The 24,026-nt window shown below is 46.1% G+C and overlaps 1 protein-coding gene across 3 annotated transcripts in view; it reads right to left on the minus strand.

Annotated features, from left to right (window-relative positions):
* LOC105482527 (Rho guanine nucleotide exchange factor 3) overlaps positions 1 to 24,026 on the minus strand; it is a 346,919-nt gene that overhangs the window by 316,177 nt on the left and 6,716 nt on the right. The window lies entirely within an intron of this gene.

Here is a 24,026-nt window from a genome sequence, read left to right on the forward strand (position 1 = left end):
GGGTCTGGGAATCTGAACTTTAAAGATCCCTCCCAGGAGCTGAGCATGGTGGCTCATGTCTGTAATCCCAGCACTTTGGGAAGCTGAGGCAGGAGGATCACTTCAGGACAGAAGTTCAAGACCAGCCTGGGCAACATAGAGCGACCCCATCTCCACAAAAACTAAAAAATTAGCCAGGTATGGTGATGCATCCCTGTAGTCTCAGCTACTCAGGAGGCTAAGGTGGGAGGACTGCTTGAACCCAGGAGTCCGAAGTTGCAGTAGGCTATGATTGTGCCACTGCATTCCAGCCTGGGCGACAGAGTGAGACCCTCACTCCAATAAATAAATAAATAAGAATAAAATATAATAAAATAAAAATCCCTCTCAGGTGACTGGGCTGCTCTCGAAACTGGAGCAGTCCAGCCTGCTGGGTTTATCTGTGGGAGATGCGAGGCCATACGGTTGTTAGTGGTTCCTTCATTCCAGGGTTGCGTATGTGTCTGGCTCTAAGAAGACACAGCTCCGGCCCTACAGGGATGCAGAATGTTCTAAGCAGCTGAGTTCACCTGGGGAATTGCTCAGAAATGCAGATGTCTAAGCTCTACTACCTAGGATTGGAGTTCCAAGGGGCTCAGAATCCAGTAGGGAAACAAAAGCAAAGCCTGAAAAGAGGAGAAATCAGAAACTATGGTGGCTGGGAAGGCAGTTCTAACAGAGAAGCCAGTTCTGGGGGTGGCTTCTTGGCACAAGAAGGGGAAGATGTGTCCCTGCCCAGCACCCACTATGTGCAGCCCCCTGACTGCTGTCAGCATCGTCCACATTCACAGGACCCTGCAAGGGCGCTGCATTAATCCCCATCTTACAGATGAGGACAGTGAGGGTCAGGGATTGACAGCAACAACTGCAGGGGCTGGGATGTGAACCCTGGCAGCCAGAGGACTTGCTCTTTCCACTCTCAGCCCCTCTCCTCTGAGGCCCAGGCTCAGAACACCCTTATCACCCAGATTTTGAATCTAGAGACCTGCAAGGTGTCCTCCACCCTTCTCTCATCTTACCCTTTAGGTTCAGTCAGCAACTAAGGCCTGACCCTTCTCCCTCCACTCCCTTCTCTCAGCCCCTGCTGTTAACACCTTCACCATTACCACCTGCAGTATTGAAAATACAAGCCCAATCGGCCAAGTCATTCCCTGGCTTAAACCTCTGCAAGGGTTTCCCACAACCCTAAAAATATAAATCTTCCTCCCAAGTTTGCCTCAAGGCCTTCCCACACATTGTTCCCTCCCCTAAATGCTGTTCCCTCTCACTCTCTATTCTCAGGACGATCAAAACTAAGTTGGGTTTCCTGCTTCCACCCTGGAAGGCCAAGGCCACAGAGCAGGGACAGCTCTATGCTGCCTATGGCTGAGTCCCAGGGCACACAGTACGGGGGTAGTGGGGAGAGAGAGAAAGAGAGAAAGAGAGAGTACTGGGGGGAGAAATTGGGGGGTCGGTTGTTGACCGACTGAGGGACACTACAGGTGGTCTGAGGTCCAAGTATAATGGTGGGGGGAAAGCCACCATGGTTAGAGGCTGGGCAGACACGCTGGGGCCAGACTGGGAAGGAAAGGCTGTGAACACCACAGAAGGGAGCAAGGATATAAGCCCCCAGGCCATGAATAGCTGTGGACAATTATGGACAACTGTAGTCAGCTGTGGAGACTCTCGAAAGCTGGGGAGTAACACGATCAACTTCACATCCATACAGTATTTATGGAGCTGTGCTCATCTGTTTGAAAGGCGATCTATCGATAACCACCAAAATTTTAAATTTGCATGTCTGTAAACCCAGCAATTCCAAGACTACCAAGGATACTCACTGCAGCATCCTTCCCTAGTAGCAAAAGCAAGAAGCGGCCTCAATGCCCATCCAGAGAATGAATTATGGCAGACAAGTCCACAGTCCCTTTTCCAACCCTTGGTGCTGGACATATTTTGGAATTCATAATCTGTTTGCATTTGAGAAAGGTAGTATGGAGTATGTACAGGATGCTATGCCAAACCCCAGCAGGGCCAGGCACAGCACCCCAAAATCCAGTACATAAATATTTCTACAGCTGAATGTGTAACTACTTCTGTTACATACTATGAGTAATCTCCCATTAACTCAAGCCAGGTTTGGTCATTAAATGAGTTTTTTATTTAAAAAAGTGTGATTTTCTGAGGCAGGCAGATCACCTGAGGTTGGGAGTTCGAGACCAGCCTGACCAACATGGAGAAACCCCGTCTCTACTAAAAACACAAAATTAGCTGGATGTGGTGGCGCACCCCTGTAAGCTACTTGCAAGGCTGAAGCAGGAGAATGGCTTGAACCCGCGAGGTGGAATTTGCGGTGAGCCAAAATTGCACCACTGTACTCCAGCCTGGGCAACAAGAGTGAAACTCCATCTCAAAAAAAAAAAAAAAGAGTGGTTTTCTTGATTTTGTAATTACAGATAAGGGTTGGATGATGGAATAATAAAAATAATAACAGTGAACATTTACTGAGCCCTCACATGTGCAGGTACTGCTCTTGGTGCTTTGTACAAACTGGCTCACTGGCCCACCACAGGCACTGATACATTTCATTTTTCTAGTACATCTAAACACCCTTCACCAGACCAGGCACGGTGGCTCACGCCTGTAATCCCAGCATTTTGGGAGGCCGAGGCAGGTGGATCACCTGAGGTCAGGAGTTCAAGACCAGCCTGGCCGACATGGTGAAACCCCATCTCTACTAAAAATACAAAAATTAGCCAGGTGTGGTGGCAGGAGCCTGTAATCCCAGCTACTTGGGAGGCTGAGACAGGAGAATTGCTTGAACCGGGGAGGTGAGGTTGCAGTAAGCCAAGATCGCGGGACTGCACTCCAGCCTGGGTGACAGAGTAAGAGTCTGCAAAAGAAAAAAAAAATACCCTTCACCATCACCACTACCACCATCTACTGAGTATCAACTGTATGCCAGGCACTCTTCTAAGTGCTTTATGGTAATTACCACACTAAAGCCACACAACAACCCAAAGTTACTATTCTCGTGTTGTCCAGATTGATCTCTAATTTATTCTTGATCATCCAATAAAGAAACAGAGGCACACCTTGCCCAAGGCCGCCAGCCAGTGTGCTGCTCGTTGTTCTTGTGCCTCTCACCCTCACATCCTGCAGTACCTGTATATTAGCTGGTCCAATGTCATGCCTGAAAACTCACGCATTCTGGCTCCAGAGTCTACATTCTTTTCTTCTTAAGACAGAGTCTCATTCTGTCACCCAGACTGGAGTACAGTGGTGCGATCTTGGCTCACTGCAACCTCCACCTCCCAGGTTCAAGCGATTCTCCTGCCTCAGCCTCCTGAATAGCTGGGATTACAGGCAGCCACCACCACGCCCGGCTAATTTTTGTATTTTTAGTAGAGACGGCGTTTCACCAAGTTGGCCAGGGTGGTCTTGAACTCCTGACCTCAAAAGCTCAGCCCACTTCAGCCTCCCAAAGTGCTGGGATTACAGGCGTGAGCCACCCCACTCAGCCAGAGCCTACACTCTTAACCCCTACACTTTCCTCGTCTTCTCTAGATAAAGTGGCTTAAAGCTTTTAGGGAACACAGCAGGACATAAAGACATAAATAATAAAATTCACAATATGCTTGCATTTAGATCCAAAGCCATGGCCCTCGGGCTGTCCCAAGGCAGCCAGAACACAGGCCTAGAATTGAAGTGCGTCCTTCTCCTGTCAGAAGGACACCCAGCAGGAGTACCCAAGCAGAAAGCCAGAGACCATCTAGAGCACAAACCACCCCCCAGGGCACCATGGCCCATCCTGCTTGGAGATCTGCCCCAGCAGACTGACAGGGTCGCCCCAGGCCATCGAGAGAAATGGGCTTTAAATCAATGAGGAGCAGCCCAGGGTGTGGGTGCAGGTGATGTGCCCGGGCAAACAGAAGCAGATTTGCCCTCCTCATTGGGTCCCCTCCACCCTATCCACCACCACCATTTAATCCCTGGCTTCATGCAAAGCTGCCTGCCAGGCAGGTTCCCATATGGGAAAATCCAAGGAGTGCAAATTCTGGAAGCACCAGGTAAATGCACCCCTTCCTTAAATAGCACCAGAATTAAGAAAGGCCACCCTCCCTCTCAAGCGCCTCCTCTCTTCAGGATAAGGATCGTGCCAGGGACGGCTGATGGTTAGCGAGTGCTCACTGCCAAAGGATACATGGGTAGGAGAGGGCAGGGAGGAACACACAGGAGCAATCACCGCGGCCCACACCTGGGGCAGGGAGGAGCTCCATGGCAGGAAAATCACCCACCTCTTCCCAGCCCTCCACCTCGCCTTCCCCTCCAGCCTGCCCTGCCTCTGGCTTTCTTTCATGTCCCCACCCTTCTTCCAAAGGCTCTAGAAAGTTTCCATGTGTTCTTTTTTTCCCCAATATACACACTAACAAAGTAGTTTGCAACATCCATAAAGCGCATCAATCTTAAGTGTACAACTCAATAACATTTTTAGATAGGTATACCCCAATGTGATCAGCAACCAAATCAAAACATGTAAAACAGTTCCTGTCTCCCAGAAAGAAGGCTTCCTTATGTTCCTTCCCAGGTAATTGCCTACCCAAAGGTAACTACTATCTTGACTTCTGCATCTGAAATGTACATAAATGGAATCACACAGTATGGACTGTCCCTGGCTTCTTCCACTCATCACGGTGTTAGGAGTTTTATCCACATTGTGGCATGCAGCAGTGGTTCCTTCTTTCTCATTGCTGAGTGTATCCCATTGTACGGATATACCAAATCTACTTATCCATATGGCTACTGATGGGCATTTGAATTGTTTCCACTTTTTGGTAATTATGGATAAAGCGGCTATGAACATTTGTGCACAAGTCTTTTGGTGCTCAGATGCATTCACTTCTCTTGGGTATATATCTAAGAGTGGAATTGCTGCAGCATAGGTAGGCATCTGTTAAGTTTGGGTAGATGTTATCAAAACGATTTTCCAAAATGGTCGTGCCAATTCATACTCCCACTAGCAGTGTGTGTGAGTTCCAGTTGCACCATATCTTCACCAACACTTTGAGTCTTTCTAATTTTAGTCATTCTGGTGGATATATAGTAGTATCTTCTTGTACTTAAATTTTCATTTCTCTGGTGACTCCTGAGGTTAAGCATCTTTCCAAATGTTTCTGTGGTAATTTGGATATTCATTTTGATGATATGCTTGCTCAAGTCTTTTATCCTTTTAAACTTGGGTTGTCAGGTGTGTACAGTGGCTCACACCTGTAATCCCAGCATTCTGGGAGGCCAAGGTGGGCAGATCGCTTGAGCCCAGGAGTTCAAGACCAGCCTGGGCAGCATGGCGAAACCCTATCTCTACAAAAAAATACAAAAAAAAAAAAAAAAAGTCACGCATGGTGGTGCATGCCTGTGGTCCCAGCGACTCGGGAGGCTGAGGTGGGAGGATTGCTTGAGCCCAGCACGGTGGGGTGGAGGTTGAAGTGAGGCAAGATCACACCACTGCACTCCAGCCTGGGTGCCAGAGTAAGACTCCATCTCAACATTTTTTTTTTTTTTTTTTTTGAGACGGAGTCTCACTCTGTCACCAGGCTGGAGTGCAGTAGTGCCGTGGTGCAATCTCAGCTCACTGCAAACCCTGACTCCCTGGTTCAAGGATTCTCCTGCCTCAGCCTCCCGAGTAGCTGGGATTACAGGCACACGCCACCATGCCTGGCTAATTTTTGTATTTTTAGTAGAGACGGGCTTTCACCATGTTGGCCAGGATGGTCTCAATCTCCTGACTTTGTGATCTGCCCACCTTGGCCTCCCAAAGTGCTGGGATTACAGGCGTGAGCCTCCGCACCCAGCCAAAAATTTTTTTTTGTAAATAAAATTGTGTTGCCTATTTCCTATTGGTTTGTAGAAGTTCTTTATATATTCTGGATATAAATCCTTTGTTGAACATAAGTATTTTAAACATCTTTTCCCAGACTGCAGCTTGCCTTTTCCCTCTCTTAATGGTGTCTTTTGATGAAGAGTTCTTAATTTTAATGAAATCTGATTTATAAGCTTTTCTCTTTATGCTTTGCTTTGCTTTTCTTTTTTTTTTTTTTTTTTTTGAGACGAAGTTTCACTCTGTTGCCCAGACTGCAGAGCAGTGGCGTGATCTCAGCTCACAGCAACCTCAGCCTCGCAGGTTCAAGCAATTCTCCTGTCTCAGCCTCCTGAGTAGCTGGGACTACAGGCGCACGCCACCAAGCCTGGCTAATTTTTGTATTTTTAGAAGAGACAGGGTTTCACTATGTTGGCCAGACTGGTCTCAAACTCCTGACCTCAGGTGACCCACCCGCCTTGGCCTCCCAGAGTGCTAAGATTACAGGCCTGAGCCACCCCGCCTGGCCCCTTTATGATGCTTTTCGTGACTTATTTAAGAAACCTGTGCCTAGCCTCATCTCATGTAGATATTCTTCTTTATTATCTCCTGAAAACTCCATTGATTTGCCCTGCACATTTAAATTCTCAATCCATCTTGAATTATTTTTGTGTACGGTGTGAGGTAGGAGTGAGGTAGGATGTACTTTTAGGGTAAAGTCCTGTCAGCTGTGACCATAAACCAGGCACACAAAAATTACAATCTCTGTTACCTCTAGAGGAAGGTGCAGCTTCCCTGACACCCAATCCTTTATCTATATCCTCCAGAAGCCTCTGATTCCACCTCGCCCCTGAAGTCCAACAGAATTCCAAACCACACCCCTACTGTTTGAGAGAATTTTAGGACACAAACTCCCACCTTATATAAAGCTTCCACAACTTTCTATAAGTCCATTTTGACAACTGTACATGAGTCAAAATACTTCTAAAATGCAAAATGATTAAGTAGGAATGTGAATAGGGACAAGGTAAGACAGCATCTGGCTGTCAGATCTGCTGGGCACTGTGCGCCTCTATGGGCTGGGAATTAAGGAGGCCACAGAATATGAGCAGACATAGCCCCTACTGTCACCATGCTCACAGTCTGGAGAAGAGACCAATAAAAAATGGCAGCAGAGGCTGGGTGCAGTAGCTCACACCTGTAATCCCAGAACTTTGGGAGGCTAAGGTGGGCGGATCACAAGATCAGGAGATGGAGACCATCCTGGCTAACATGGTGAAAACCCACTCTATTAAAAATACAAAAAATTAGCCGGGCATGGTGGTGCACACCTGTAATCCCAGCTACTTGGAAGGCTGAAGCAGGAGAATCTCTTGAACCTGGGAGGTGGAGGTTGCAGTGAGCCAAGATTGTGCCACCTCACTCTAGCCTGGGCAACAGAGTGAGACTCCATCTTTAAAAAAAAAAAAAAAAGCAGAGAAAGTATGCAGGGAAAAGTGATTATGGGGAGCCTCCCTGCAATATTTGAGCCAAAACCTAGATATGAGAGGGAGCTGGCCCTAAGTGAAGGGGCAAAAGTGTTCTTGACAGGAGGACCAGCAGACTCAGAGGCTGAGCAAGCAAAGGGATTGGGACATAGCTGGAACATCCATGAGACCAGAAGGCATGACAAGGAGTGGAAAGGGCATGTTAGTTAAGGCAAAAAGAGATGTGGATTTTTTTCTAAGTAAAATCAGTTATCATTTCTTTTTCTTTTTTTTAAGTTTTTTGTAGCTATGTTGCCTCATGTTGGGCATGGTCTCAAACTCCCAGTCTCCATTATCTTGAACATATACCACAAGGTCCTATATGAGGTTGATGCACCACAAAAGACTACGGGATTGAAGGGCACTCAGTCAACTGGTCCACCTTGAAATCCTTCTATCCCACCATGGTTCAAGCAGGCAACAAAACACAAAGGCTCCTGTTGGCCTTGACCATGCAGGCCTATATATACACACACACACACCCCCCTCACACCCCTGCCCCCTTCCATCTTTTCCTTTAGGTCTCAACACAAGCAGGCTGTCACTCCACCTGCCCCCTTGGTAGTACCTCCAGCTGAGGACTCTTAGTCCCGTTATGATCCTGGGTAAAATGGGGTCTACACTGCAGGTTTCTGCATTTTTAAATTTTTATTATTATTATTTTTTGAGATGGAGTTTCACTCTGTCGCCCAGGCTGGAGTGCAGTGGCACGATATCAGCTCACTGCAACCTCTGCCTCCTGAGTTCAAGTGATTCTCTTGCCTCAGCCCCCCGAGTAGCTGGGATTACAGGTGCGTGCCACCTCACTTGGCTAATTTTTATATTTTTAGTAGAGAGGGGTTTCACCATGTTAGCCAGGCTGGTCTTGAACTCCTGACCTCAAGTGATCCACCCACCTTGGCCTCCCAAAATGCTGGGATTATAGGTGTGGGCCACTGCACCCGTCCAGGTTTCTGCATTTCTGTTTATGATTTCTCAGCACTTATCCCAACTATAATTTTACTAGCATTCATGTGACTATTTGATTAGTATCTGTTTCCTGAATGTGTCTTGTCTGCTGACTCTGGTAGGGTAGAGTCTGAGCCAGTCTTAGCCACCAAGTCTTCCCCAGCACTGAGCACAGGGCCTGGCCCAGGGTAAGTCACACCCATACCCACACCCCCACACAAGCTATTTAAATGTAAAAGTTTAAATACATACAAACGTAGAAAGAATATAATGTACTCTCTGTGCCACACATCATACAATTTGAGTGGTCAACTCATTCCTAATATTATTTCTTCTACACTCAACCCAGTGAAGCAAACTCCAGCCATCGTATCACTTGATACATACTCGAGTGATACAGAGTAAGTGAATGAATGACTGCCTCCTACTATAACAGACAAACTAGGGGCTTAATTCTTGCTCTCACTGATTTTACTGTCCATACTACACAGACAGGGAGAGTTGAGGAGGGGCCACCTAAATGAGTCAGTCAGTTTTGCCACCAAGTTAGCAACTCCGATAAAATTTCAGATGAAACTAAAACTATTGTCTAAAGTGAATTTCCTTTTCCTCATATTGATTGGGCTTTAACCCTTCAGTCCTGTCCTTGCCATGGCCACATTCACCAAGAGCTGACTATAAAGGAAGGGAGGGTTACATATTTCCCACAATCTCTTTCAAATAAAAATCTTGAAAGAACAAGTTTCTTTCCATAAAATAAGACATGTGGCCTTTTACACAGAAAAATAAGGAATGCCTTGGAAATTAGTATTACCACGTGCTCCCTCAAGGGCCAATCTACATTACACCTATTTTCTCTATTTTCACATTTATGAGAACTTGTTCCAAATCAGTCTGGTCTTTTTGAAATGCCATTACAGTTGTACATACATTGGACAAAACTGTCATAGACTGTGATGCTCTTGGCGTCCAGCACAAGGAGTGATACTCGTACCCAATGGGTTTGTTTGATGTCACCTGCCTTCAAGGTCCCAAAAGTGTGCATAAAAATAACAATTTGAAATGCTGACATGCAATCATACTTAACTATGTCTTTTTTACTGTAAAATATATTCATTACTTACATTTTCTAAATTTTTTATAAGCACAAGGAAAAAGTTTTAAGCCTTGTCTTTAAGCCTAGAACAAGGGTGTCCAATTTTTTGGCTTCTCTGGGACGCACTGGAAGAATTGTCTTGGGCCACACATAAAATACACTAACACTAACGATAGCTGACCAACTAAAAACAAAATGCAAAAAAACTCATAATAATGTTTTTTAAAAGTTTACGAAGGCTAGGCGCGGTGGCTCACACCTGTAATCCCAGCACTTTGGGAGGCCGAGACGGGCAGATCACGAGGTCAGGAGATCAAGACTATCCTGGCTAACACGGTGAAACCCCATCTCTACCAACAATACAAAAAATTAGCCGGATGTGGTGGCGGATGCCTGTAGTCCCAGCTACACGGGAGGCTGAGGCAGGAGAATGGCATGAACCCAGGAGGTGGAGCTTGCAGTGAGCCGAGATTGCACCACTGTACTCCAGCCTGGACGAAAGAGCAAGACTATGTCTCAAGAAAAAAAAAAGTTTATGAATTTGTGTTGGGCCACATGTTAGACAAGCTTGGCCTAAAGATAAGTCACATTTTGGAGTCTATTCTTCCCCATGTGTGTATGAGTTGGGGGTGGGGGGAGGGAGGGTGGTGAGCAGCATGATTACAAGTTCAGGCTCCTGAATCAGTGATAGATTCCAATCTGGCTCTGCTATCTGCCACCCACATAGCCTCAGGCAAGATGCTTCCCTCCATAAGCCCATTTCCTCTTCTGTAAAGCGGGACTGAAATGACTGCCTGATGGGGTGACAGCGAGGCTTTAAAAACATGAAGTGGGGCCGGGCACAGTGGCTCACGCCTGTAATCACAGCACTTTGGGAGGCCGAGGCGGGGAGATTACCTGAGGTCGGGAGTTTGAGACCAGCCTGACCAACATGGAGAAACCCCATCTCTACCAAAAATACAAAAGTAGCCACGCCCGTGGTGGCACATGCCTGTAATCCCAGCTACTTGGGAGGCTGAGGCAGGAGAATCGCTTGAACCTGGGAAGTAGAGGTTGCCATGAGCCAAGATCGTGCCATGGAACTCCAGTCTGGGCAACAACAGCAAAACTCTATTTCAAAAATAAAAATAAAAACAAAAAGATGAAGTGAGGGACCAGGCATGGTGGCTCATGCCTGTAATCCCAGCACTTCAGGAGGCTGAGGCAGGAGAATCAATTGAGCCTAGGAGTTCAAGACCTGACTGGGCAACAGAGCGAGACCCCATCTCTACAAAAAATTTAAAAATTAGCTGGGTGTGTGACATGCACCTACAGTCCCTGTGGGAGGATCTCTTGAGCCTGGGAGGTCAAGGCTGCAGTGAGCCATGATTATGCCACAGCACTCCAGCCTGGGCAACAGAGCTGAGATTCTGTCTCAAAAAAAAAAGAACTTAGCCCAGGGCCCGTATGCAGCAAGCACTTAAACGGTATAGCTGCTGCTACTCGGGTTTTCAAAAAAGAGCTGCAAAAAACTCTAGGTTCTGCAGAAAAGCCCTCTCAAGAACCTGCCCAGGAAGTGGGTACACCTGTCCCCACCCCCACAGTAGGAGTCAGAATCAGGGACTGGACAGGATGGGGTTCCTGGAGGAAGCTCACAGCACCAGCAGCCTCTGAGTCACAGCTCAGCCCCTCCCTGGCATATCCCTTTGTTTGCTGGGAGTTGAGCTATGACTCACATGAGCTCTGGTCCTGGGCTGGGCACATGTGACCCAGGGTCCTGACTGCCCTGCCCACAGTCACTGAGAAAATTCTTTGTGCAGGCTCACCTTTCCCTCATCTCCCCTGCTCTTCCTGCTCCTGCAGCATCAGATCCCAGCCTGCAGTATCAGACCTCACAGGGAGCCTCTGGTGTCTTGTGGGTAGTTTACCAGCCCCCACCACACACACACACACACACACACACACACACACACACACACACGGACACACCACCACTTTTTTGGCCTGTGCCTGTTTTTTCACTGTGCTACATTTTGACGTAACTTCAATCTATAAAGAAAAAGTCCAGAAGAGCCACTGTAGTACACTCCAACTCCTCTTACACTTTTTTCTTATTGTGGTAAAATATAATATCAAACATACCACTTTAACTATTTTTAAGTGTACAGTTCAGTGGCATCTAGCACATTCACCTTGTTGTACAACTCTCACCATTATCCATTTCCAGAACTTTGCTGTCATTCTAAACAGAAACTGTGTATCCATTCAGCGGTAACTCCTCCTGCACCTGCCCCTCTCCCAGCCCCTGCTGTATTAATACTTCTCTCTCTAAACTTGCTATTCCAGGTACCCCCTGTAAGTGTCCTTCTGTGACTGGCTTTTCTCAGGTAGCATAATACTTTCATGGTTCAGTCATGTTGTAGCATGTGTCAAAATTTTTTTTTTTTTTTTTTGTAATGTGGTCTGGCTCTGTCATCCAGGCTGGAGTACAGTGGCACAATCATAACTCACTGCAGCCTCAAACTCCTGGGCTCAAGAGGTCCTCCCATCTTGGCCTCCCAAAGTGCCAGGATTACAGGTGTGAGCCACCTCACTCAACCAGAAATTCCTTCCTTTTTAAGACTAAATAATATTCCATTGTATGTACATACCACATTTTGTTTAGCCACTAATCTGTCAATAGACATTTGGGTTATTTCTACCTTTTGGCTATTGTGAATAACACCGCTGTGAACATGGGAATGCAAGTATCTGTTTGGGTCTCTGCTTTCATTTCTTTGGGTATATACCCGGATGTGGAATTGCTGGACTATATGGTACCTCTATGTTTAACCCCTGTTACACTTTTAGGATTCTGGCAGTCACCATAGCTAACTCAATGAGCACTCTCATCTTACGTTACTCACCACTCTAAGAATTTTTATTAGCTCATTCAGTCCTGAAAACAACTCCCTGAGGTGTGGTATAATTATTTGCATCCCCATTTTACAGACAAAGAACCTGAGGTGAGAGAGGTCCTCCTTCTCAGATGGCAGCGTCAGCATCTGAGCCCTCACAGTTCAGATTTAAATTGTTTCTCTGGTTGTGACAAAAACAAGGTGCTGCTCTGCCTACCAGCATTTTCTGCCCTGAATAATGCCTTTGGGAGGGTTTCCACATCTTTCCTTGCTCTAGACTAAGGATCAACTAAAAAAAGAGAGTGAGGCAGGGATGCTCCACTGGATTGGATCTGTCTAGACTCACTGCTAGCAGTGAGAAATCCAACTCCATCTAGATGGGTGAGAAAGGGGATTGTAGGAAGGTCCCTGGAGCAGCTCGAACAGTCATGTGACTAGATCCAAAGACAATGTGCCCAACCCTCCCCACGCGCTGTCACCACTCCACACTGTGGGCCTGTCCTAACTGCTCTAACGCTGGGTGAGTGCCTTCAAGCACCTTCCCTGCCACTTCTGAGTGGGTTAGGATGACGGCGAGGAAGCCCACGGCCTGGCATGGCTGGCTTGTGTCTAGCTCCGAACCGGCTACCATAGCCAGGGGGAGAGGAACCATGATAGGCCCAGCCAGGACCACAGCCCCCACTCCGGCTCCGGCTGGGCTCAGGAGCATGGGGGGGCTCAGGAGCACAGGGGAGCCTTTCAGAGAAGAGGGAAGGAAGCAGGGCAAGTGCCCAGCACAGATGATGCGTAATCTACAATAGCAAAAGATTGGAAGCTGCCCAGTAGTACTGAACAAAACAAGGTTAAATAAAGTTGCTCTAGCCACTCAGCAAAACACTACGTAGCTGTTTAACAAGCAGGAATATCTGGGTGTGAACAACAGGACTCGCTCTTTCTCTGTCCACACACATGCACACACACACAACAAACATACACACACGCATACATACACATATGTAATAATTCACAGGTAAGAAAAATATAGGCAAGTATTATATCATAATAGAAGAATCAAATGGTTTTTAATCTATTTACCAAACTTTTCTTTACAGGTTCAACAAATTATTGTCTGTACCAGGCAAGGTGCTGGGGACATGACAGGGAACACAATAGAAGAAAAATTCCTGCTCTCATGGAACTGACGTTCTAGTGGGGGAGGCAGATGACAAGATAAATAAGCAAAATATACCTTATATTGGATAACGATAGTGTTAGGAGAAAAAGCAATGAAGGCAGAGGGGAAGTTGGGATGTAGTGGTAACAGTTTAGATACAATGACCAGGAAAGGCTGGAGGAAATGAGGGACCAAGCTCTGCAGACATTGGAAGAGGTGCATTTTGGGCAGTGGGAATAGCAGGTGCAAAGGCCCTGAGGTGCCCACGCAGGGAACAGCATGGAGGTGATGTGGCTGAGGTGGGGTTATGAGGGGGAAGGGCAAACTAAGAGAGGAGTCAGAGAAGAAATGTGGCCAGATCACATGGGGCCTTGCAGGCACCCTAAGGGCTTTGGCTTTTGTTGCAGTGAAATGAGAGCTATTTGAGGGCTTTGAGCAGAGAAGTAGCCAACCCTTTAGAAGGTTCCCTCTGACTCTGAGTTGAGAACAAGCTGAAAGGAGGTAAGGGCAGAGGCTTGGAGGACACAGTCATTCAGGTGAGAGGGGAGAATGACCTGGAGGGTGGTAGGAGAAGGAGGGGAGCAGTGGCCACTCTCCAAGTATATTTTGAAAAAATACAGTGGGGTCTTTTGACAAGTGTGGAGAAGAGAGATACAAAAGTCAAAGACAGGGCCGGGCGCGGTGGCTCAAGCCTGTAATCCCAGCACTTTGGGAGGCCGAGACGGGCGGATCACGAGGTCAGGAGATCGAGGCCATCCTGGCTAACACGGTGAAACCCCGTCTCTACTAAAAAATACAAAAAAATTAGCCGGGCGAGGTGGCGGGCGCCTGTAGTCCCAGCTACTTGGGAGGCTGAGGTAGGAGAATGGCGTAAACCCGGGAGGCGGAGCTTGCAGTGAGCTGAGATCCGGCCACTGCACTCCAGCCTGGGCGACAGAGCAAGACTCTGTCTCCAAAAAAAAAAAAAAAAAAAAAAGTCAAAAACGATGCCCCAGCCTTCGGACCTGAGCAACCAGGAGGTTGGGGTGCTCCTTAACAGAGATGTGGGAAGAGGATCAGGAGAGTGGGGCATCCTGGAAGCCAGGTGAGGCAAGGCTTCGAGGAAGAGAAAGTGACCAACTCCATGAAACACTGCTGGTAGCCAGGAAGGATGGCAACAGAGAACAGGCCATTGGGATGAGCAACCAGGCACTCATCGGAGACCTCGGAAGAGATGTCTGGGGAGAGGGGAGTGGAAGCCAAGCCTGCCTGAAATGAGGGGCTCAAAAGAGAATGGGATAGCAGCATTATTCACAATAGCCAAAAGGTGGAAGCAACTCTGTATTCACGACAGACGAATGGTTGAACAAAATGTGGCAAATGCATAGAATTGAATAATATTCTGCCTTAAAAAGGAGGGAAAGTCCATGCCAGCTGTGCTGGCTCACGCTTGTAATCCCAGCACTTTGGGAGGCCCAGGCAGGGGGATTGCCTGAGCTCAGGGGCTCGAGACCATCCTGGGCAATGTGGCAAAACCCTGTCTCTACCAAAAATATAAAAAATTAATCGGGCATAGTGGTGCATGCCTGTGGTCCCAGCTACCCGGGAAGCTGAGGTCAGAGGATTGCTTGAGCCTGGGGGGTAGAGGTTGCAGTGAGCTGAGATTGTGCCACTGCAGCAATCAGTGACAGTGAAGCCCCATCTCAAAAAACAAAACAGAAAACCAAAAGCCAAGATGGAAATTATTTCTTTTTTCTTTTTTTTTTTTTTTCTTTTTTTGGAGACAGGGTTTCCTTCTGTTATCCAGGCTGGGGTGCAGCGGCAAGATCACGGCTCACTGCAGCCTCAACTTCCCTGGCTCAAGCGATCCTCTCACCTCAGCCCCCAAGTAGCTGAGATTACAGGTGCATGCCACCACACCCAGCAAATTGTTGTATTTTTTTGTAGACAGGGTATCACCATGTTGCCAAGGCTGGTTTTGAACCCCTGGGCTCACCGCCCGCCTCCTCGGTGCTGGGATTACAGGCATGAGCCACCATGCCCAGCCCAAAGGAAGGAAATTCTGACACATGTTACAACATGGGTGAACCTTGAGCACATTTTGCCGAGTGAGATAAGCCAATCACAAAAGGACAAATATGGCATGATTCCACTTATATGAGGTATCTAGAGCAGTCAAATTCAGAGACAGAAAGTAGAATGCTGGTTGCCAGGGGCTGGGGGCAGGAGGGAATGGGGGTTACTGTTTAATGGATACAGCGTTTCAGTGTCACAAGATGAAAAACTCTGCAGATTGGTTGCACAACAATATCACTATACACAACACTACTGACCTGAACACTTAAAAATAGTCAACACAGTAAATTTTACGTTATGTGTGTTTTATCACAATTTTTTTAAGACAATGGAAGGCCAAAAATTAGTCAGCAAGTCCAGACAATTCTTTCAAAAAGTTTTGCTCTAAACTGAAGAGAAATGGGTGTACAACTGTAGGGAGAAGTAGGGTGGAGAGAGGGTTCTATTGTTTTTAAGTTGGGAGAAATAACTGCGTGTTTATTTGCTGATGGGACTGATCCAGTAGGCCATGCTCTTAAATGTTGAAATTACTTGCAAAAGGCCAGGCGCAGTGGCTCACGCCTGTAATCCCAGCACTTCGGGAGGCCGAGATGGGCAGATCACTCGAAGTCAGGAGTTCGAGACCAGTCTGGCCAACATGGTGAAGCCCCATTTCTATGAAAAATACAAAAATTAGCCGGGTGTGATGGTGCACACCTGTAGTCCCAGCTACTAGGGAGGATGAGGCAGGAGAATCACTTGAGCCTGGGAGGCAGAGGTTGCAGTGAGTCGAGATTGTGCCACCGCACTCCAGCCTGGGTAACAGAGTGAGACTCCATTTCAAAACAAAAAAAAAATTACTTGCAAAAGAAAAACTGTATTTTAGGATGATGAATATTCTGGAACTAGTGGCAATATTTGCACTACCTTATGCATGTGCTAAAAAACAGATTGGGTACTTCAAAAGGGTCAATTTTGTGGTATGTTAATTATACCTCAATAAAAATAAAATAAAACAAAAGCGATAATAAATATTTAATGTCTTCTGAATACCATGTTCTCATACAGGCTGAGTTCCCACCCAGGCAGCCCCAGACACCAATAGTTTCTGTGGCCAGTGACCCACTATAGCTACGTGGTAGCCTGCGGAACAGGTGAGGCAAGGTCAGCCTCATTATGGCTGAGTCACAAATGCTGCATTAGCACACACAACCCCCTACAGCTAGGTCTACGGAGCATGCACCAATTTGCTGCAGATAGATGGCACCTTTTACTTAGTTAGGCCCATGAACTCTCAGATCTTCAGTCTTAAAAGGAAATCTAAGAACTGGGCACGGTAGCTCACACCTGTAATCCCAGCTACTCAGGAGGCTGAGGCAGGAGGATCACTTAAGACCAGGAGGGCAACATACGGAGACTCTGTCTCAAAAAAAAAGCAAAAACCCTAAAATGTAAGAAAAAAATCATTTCAATCAGAACAAGAAACTCTGCACCTCCACTGCCAATCTGCCAACCCATCTGGTCCACCTGTAATTGCAAGACAAGAAGGGAGGGACTTATTTTGCAGTCAATCAAAGGGGACGGAGTTCTTTCCGAAATGTTCTCCTATCTGTACCAACAGCACACTTCCACTTCCAACCATTGCCTTTTTCCTTTCTTTTTTTCCTGAAACGGAGTCTCACTCTGACACCCAGGTACAGTGGCACGATCTTGGCTCACCACGACCTCCGCCTCCCAGGTTCAAGCGATTCGCCTGCCTCAGCCTCCCAAGTAGCTGGGATTGCAGGCACCCGCCACCATGCCTGGCTAATTTTTTGTATTTTTAGTAGAGACAGGGTTTCACCATGTTGGCCAGGCTGGTCTCGAACTCCTGACCTCAAGTGATCCGCCCACCTCGGCCTCCCAAAGTGCTGGGACTACAGGCATGAGCCACCACGCCCAGCCTTTTGCCTTTTTCCTTTCTTCTGAACAACCTCAAACAGTATCTTACCCACTGTGATGATTAATTTTACGTGTCAACTTGGCTAGACCATGGTAACCAGCTATTTGGTCAAACATTCTAGACATTTCTGTGAAGGTATTTTTTAGATGAGATTAACATTTAAATCAGTGGACTTAGAGTAAAGCAGATTATTCTCCATGATGTGGTGGGCTTTAGCCAATCAGCTATGAGCCTTAGTAGAAAAAGACTGACCTCCCAGAGCAGGAAGAATTCTGCCCAGACTGCCTTTGGGCTCACTGCAACTCTTCCCTGGGTCTCCGGCCTGCCAGCCTACCTTACCGATTTTGGACTCACTCGGCCTCCACAATCATATGAGTCAATTCCTAAAAATCAGCCTCTCAATAGATAGATGAGCGATTGATTGACATATATCCTGTTGGTTCTGTTTTTCTCCAAACCCTAATACACACCCAAAATAAGTGATTTTCCAATAGAAATGGTCTGTAAGGACCTGTACTTGCATGAAATTTCAAGTCACCAGAGAGATGAATAAAAATATTTTTTAAAAAAACCACAAAATATGGCAACCCAGACAGAATAACATTTGTTGGCCAGGCACAGTGGCTCATGCCTGTAATCCCAGCACTTTGAGAAGCCAAGGCAGGAGGATCACGAGGTCAGGAGATGGAGACCATCCTGGCTAACACAGTGAAATCCCATCTCTACTAAAAATACAGATACAAAATTAGCCGGGCGTGGTGGCGGGTGCCTGTAGTCCCAACTACTCGGGAGGCTGAGGCGGGAGAATGGCGTGAACCAGGGAGGCAGAGCTTACAGTGAGCCAAGATCGTGCCACTGCACTCCAGCCTGGGCGACAGCGAGACTCCATCTCAAAATAATAATAATAATAATATTTGTTTATATATTGATCAAAGCCATCATAGGAGATATATTTGTTTCCAAATGCAACTTTAGTGTGGGTGTGGTGGCTTACACCTGTAATCCCAGCACACTGGAAGGCTGAGGCCAGAGAATTACTTGAGCCCAGGAGTTTGAGACCAGCCTGGGTAATACAGTGAGACCCAGTCTCTACAAAAAATTTTAAAAATTAGCCAGTGTAAAGCCAGGTGCGGTGGCTCATGCCTGTAATCCCAGCACTTTGGGAGGCCAAGGTGGGTGGATCACGAGGTCAGGAGATCAAGACCATCCTGGTTAACATGGCAAAACCCCATCTCTACTTTAAAAAAACACAAAAAAATTAGTCGGGCACAGTGGCAGGCTCCTGTGGTCCCAGTTACTCGGGAGGCTGAGGCAGGAGAATGGCGTGAACCTGGGAGGCAGAGCTTGCAGTGAGCTGAGATCCGGCCATTGCACTCAAGCCTGGGCAGCAGAGCGAGACTCCGTCTCAAAAAAAAAAAAAGCAAGCAAACAAACAAAATTAGCAGGTGTGGTGGCATGCACCTGTAGTCCCAGTTACTCTGGAGGCCAAGGCAAGAGGATCACTTGAGCCCAGAGGACACTAGACATGCATAGGGCAACTATTGTTTCACCAAATAATTCAGATATGTGTGTGTGTGCGTGTGCGTGCACACACACAACCGGGTCACCAGGTTGCAGTCTATTTTTTACAATAGGTCACAGTCAAAAACAAGGGAGAAGCCACCATACTCCACCACATAATAAATACTTAATAAAATTTGGTAGCATCATCATTCTTAGCTCACTCTAAAAGGTAATACTTTCATGTTCTTCATTAGCATTTATTATCACAATAAAATAGAGCTTCTAACACATTTATCAGTGCTGCCACTCACTTACTGCAGTGCTGTTTAAGAGTCACTGCACCTCCCTAAATAAACTTGCCAACTCTCTCTCCTCAAAAGGACTCAGGCGGTCATTTAAATAATTTCTGACTCACAATGCTGGCCAAGGATTAGCGAGGCCCTGCCCAGCCCAGAACACATGAAATGTGAGTGATTTGTTAAGAAAACCATTTGAGTTTGCAAGACTGCACAGGGCTTTTATAAAACTAAAGCCATGCTGGAGAGAAACAGTCCTCCCCACCCCCTTGGGAGATGTGTCATACAGAAAGGTCACACAAGGTCAGCCAAGCTGCATGCACCTTCTGAGACTGGGCAGGAACTGAAGCGCCAAACCTCAAGTGTGTAACGTGCTTCCTTGTTTTGGAGTTAGGTTATATCATTGTGTTTTTCCCCTAACTTTCCATGTGCACACACACGCACACACCCCCATCACTAAAGGATGGAAACAAAATCCCTATGAACTGCCAGTTCCAACAACTTAAGTAAAGGGAATCTGCTAAGGCAAAAGATCTGATTTTTTTTTTTTTTTTTTTTTTCCTGAGACCGAGTCTCGCTCTATCACCCAGGCTGGAGTGCTGTGACACGATCTTGGCTGACTGTAACCTCTGCCTCCCGGGTTCAGGCAATTCTCTGCCTCAGCCTCTCTAGTAGCTGAGATTACAGGCACCCGCCACCACGCCAAGCTAATTTTTGTATTTTTAGTTGAGACGGGGTTTCACTGTCTTGGCCAGGTTGGTCTTGAACTCCTGACCTTGTGATCCACTCGCCTCAGCCTCCCAAAGTGCTGGGATTACAGGCATCAGCCACCATGCCCAGCCTAGATCTGAGATTTTGAAGACCTCAAAACATTTTCTATTGCATATAACTTTCTCTCCTCCCAGAAACAAACTAAAAACTCAGTCCAAATTAATGCTTTTTAAAAAATTGCCTCTTTGAAACAACTGTAATAAATAACTCTAATCTCTGTCTCTCAAACACACACACACACACACACACACACACACACACAAGTATTGTTTTTTAAAATGAGAGCTCCTCCCCCCAGCTGAGTTGAGGTATGAATGGATTTGAAGTTTCAAATGTAGTTTCCCACGTGTTCTTTAAGTTTGGAAAACAAGATTCCAAATGGGAAAACAAGATTCCAAGTGATACAAATGTAAATGCTGCATTCTTTATTTCTTCTTTCTTGAAAATAAAATCATGTATTTGTGCTGTGCCAAAGCATTACATCTGGAACACATAAGTACATGCTGGGGTATAAACTAAGCTTGTTTTTTTCTTTTGAGACAGTCTTGCTCTGTCGCCAAGCTGGAGTGCATTAGTGTGAGCACGGCTCATTGCAGCCTCAAACGACTGGGCTCAAGCTATCCTCCCACCTTAGCCTCCCAAGTATGTGGGACTACAGATGTGTGCCGCAACACCCAACTAATTTTTAAATTTTTTTATAGAAATAGAGTCTCGCTTTGCTGCCCAGGCTGGTCTCAAACTCCTGGCCTGAGGCAATGCTCCCACTTCAACCTCCCAATGTTCTGGGATTACAGGCATGAGCCACTGCGTCTAGCCTAAACTAAACTTTTAATATGTGATATTACTCCCTTTTTATTTTTATTCCATTCTTCAAACTATGATGGGAGTGAATTGGTGGGAAGGGGCCAAGATTGTTTTAGTAGCAGAACTCTTTCCTCAAATGAAATCATACCCCTTTGCCCAACAGATAAAACAATATAAAATGGAGCCTGGCTTCAATTCTCCTACCACCACCTGGTGCCTCCAGGGCTGTGGGGTCTCCCAGTTCTCACCACACTTCTCAAGGCATGAAGCAAGGGGTCATGGGAGTATCTTAGAGATCTCCATCCCATCCTTAGCATGAAGGAAAGCCAGATCTGTCATATCTGCGACCAGGTGCCAGATGCACTCCCATTTCACAAATTCAGGAGTTAAGTGTCTTATCCAAACCTTAAATTAGACACTATAGTATACTGTGTTACTTTCTTCAAAAAGGAAAAGAGACATTATGTCCCTGGAGTTTTGTCAGTGCAGTTTGATGTCTGTGCAATTTGCCTACTCAGCAGACTCAATGACTAGGGAAGCTGAGTGAGCAGTGCCACCAGCAAAAAGGAATTCAGGTTCCACACTTAATATTGTTAAGATGGCAAAACTCCCCAAGTGATCTACAGAGTCAATGCAACCCCTATCAAAATCTCAGGTCCCTTTTTGCAGAAACTAACAAGCTGATCCTAAAATTCATAGGGAGATCCAGAATGGCCAAAATAATCTAGAAAAAGCAGGACAGGCTGGGCACAGTGGCTCACACCTACAATCCCAGCACTTTGGCAGGCCAAGGTGGGAGGATTACTTGAGCCCAGGAGTTTGAGACCAGCCTGGGTAACATAGCCAGACCCAGTCTCTACAAAAAATAAATAAATAAAAATTAAGAATTAGCTGGGTGTGGTTGCACACATCTGTAGTCTCAGCTACTTGGGAGGTTGAGGTGGGAGGATTGCTTGAGCCCAGGAGGTCAAGGCCACAGTGAGCAGTGATTGTACCACTGCACTTCAGCCTGGGTGACAGAGCAAGACTCTGTCTCACAAAAAAAGAAAAAAAGAAAAAAGAAAAAGAAGGACAAAGTTGGAGGACTCATAATTCCTGATTTCAAAACTTACTACAAAGCTATAGTAGCCAAGACAGTATAGACAGCAATACTGGCATAAGGATAGACATATAGATGAATGGACTATAATTGAGAATGCAGAAATAAATGCTTACATTTATAATAAACTGATTTTTGACAAGAGTATCAAAACAATTTAATGGGGGCCGGGCGCGGTGGCTCACGCCTGTAATCCCAGCACTTTGGGAGGCCGAGGCGGGCGGATCACAAGGTCAGGAGATCGAGACCACGGTGAAACCCCGTCTCTACTAAAAATACAAAAAATTAGCCGGGCGCGGTGGCGGGCGCCTGTAGTCCCAGCTACTCAGGAGGCTGAGGCAGGAGAATGGCGTAAACCCAGGAGGCGGAGCTTGCAGTGAGCCGAGATTGCGCCACTGCACTCCAGCCTGGGCGACAGAGCGAGACTCCGTCTCAAAAAACAACAAAAAACAAACAAACAAACAAACAAAAAAAAAACAATTTAATGGGGAAGAAGAGTCTTTTCAACACATGGTTCTGGGACAACAGGATTTCCATATGCAAAAAATGAAGCTAGGCCCCTACCTCACACCATATACAAACATCAATTCAAAACCGATCAAAGTTCTAAATCTAAGAGCTAAAACTATAAAACTCTTATAAGAATATATAGGCATATGGCCAGTTGCAGTGGCTCATGCTTGTAATCCCAGCACTTTGGGAGGTCAAGGCAGGCAGATCACGAGGTCAAGCATTTGAGACCAACCTGACCAACATGGTGAAACCCTGCCTCTACTAAAAATACAAAAATCTGCCGGGTGTGATGGTACACACCTGTAGTCCCAGCGACTCAAGAGGCTGAGGCAGGAGAATCATTTGAAACTGGAAGGTGGAGGTTGCAGTGAGCTGAGATCATGCCACTGTACTCCAGCCTGGGTGAAAGAGCAAAACTCCATCTCAAAAAAAAAAAAAAAAAAAAAAAAAAGAATATATAGGCATAAGTCTTCACGACCTTGCATTAGGCAAACGTTTCTTAGGTATGATACCAAAAGCATAGGCAACCCAAGAAAAATAGATAAATTGAACTTCACCAAAATTAAAACCTGGCACTTCAAAGAACACCATCAAGAAAGTGAAAAAATAACCCACAGAATGGGCAAAAAGTATTTTAAAATCATAGCTGATAAGGAACCGAATTCAGAATACACAAAGAACACTTACAACTCAATAATAAAGAGACATATAATCCAATTTTAAAATGGATAAAAGACCAAATATACATTTCTCCAAAGAAGATACACAAATGGCCAATAAGCACATGAAAGAATGCACAACATCATTAGCCATCAGGGAAATGCAAATCAAAGTCACAATGAGATGCCACTTCATACCCACTTAGGATGGCAATAATCAAAAGATGGATAATAACAAGTGTTGATGAGGATGTGGAGAAACTGGAAACCTCATGCACTGCTGATGGGATTGTAAAACGGTGCAGCCACTTTGGAAACAGTTTGGCAGTTCCTCAAAATGTTACAGTTACCATATACCCAGCAATTCCACTGCTAGATATATATTCAAGAAAAATAAAACCATATGTCCATAGAAGTTTGTATATTCTTCCCTAGGGAAGGGAAGAGCCAGGGCAGGTAAAAGAGAAGAGAAATGCAAATGGACAAAGAAAACACTCTTGGACATAATTAAATGGGAAAACATTAGTTGTTAGCACTGTCCGGGCCAAATAAAGAATTAAAAAAAAAAAAAAATAGGCCAGGTACAGTGGCTCATGTCTCTAATCCCAGCACTTCAGGAGGCCAAGGCGGGAGAATTGCTTGAGCTCAGGGGTTCAAGACCAGCCTGGGCAACATGGCAAAACCCTGTCTCTACTAAAAATACAAAAAATTCGCCAGGTGTGGTGGCACATGCCTGTAGTCCCAGCTACTAGGGAGGCTGAGGCACGAGAATCACTTGAACCGGGGAGGCAGAGGATGCAGTGAGCTGAGATGCCACCCTGGGCAACAGAGCAAAACTCTGTCTTAAAAATAATAGTAATAATAAAAATAAATAAAAACAGGCCAGGCATGGTGGCTCACTCCTGTAATCCCAGCACTTTGGGAGGCCAAAGTGGGTGGACCACGAGGTCAG

Source organism: Macaca nemestrina, chromosome 2, assembly GCF_043159975.1.
Source record: "Macaca nemestrina isolate mMacNem1 chromosome 2, mMacNem.hap1, whole genome shotgun sequence".
In the NCBI taxonomy this organism is placed as follows: Eukaryota; Metazoa; Chordata; class Mammalia; order Primates; family Cercopithecidae; genus Macaca; species Macaca nemestrina.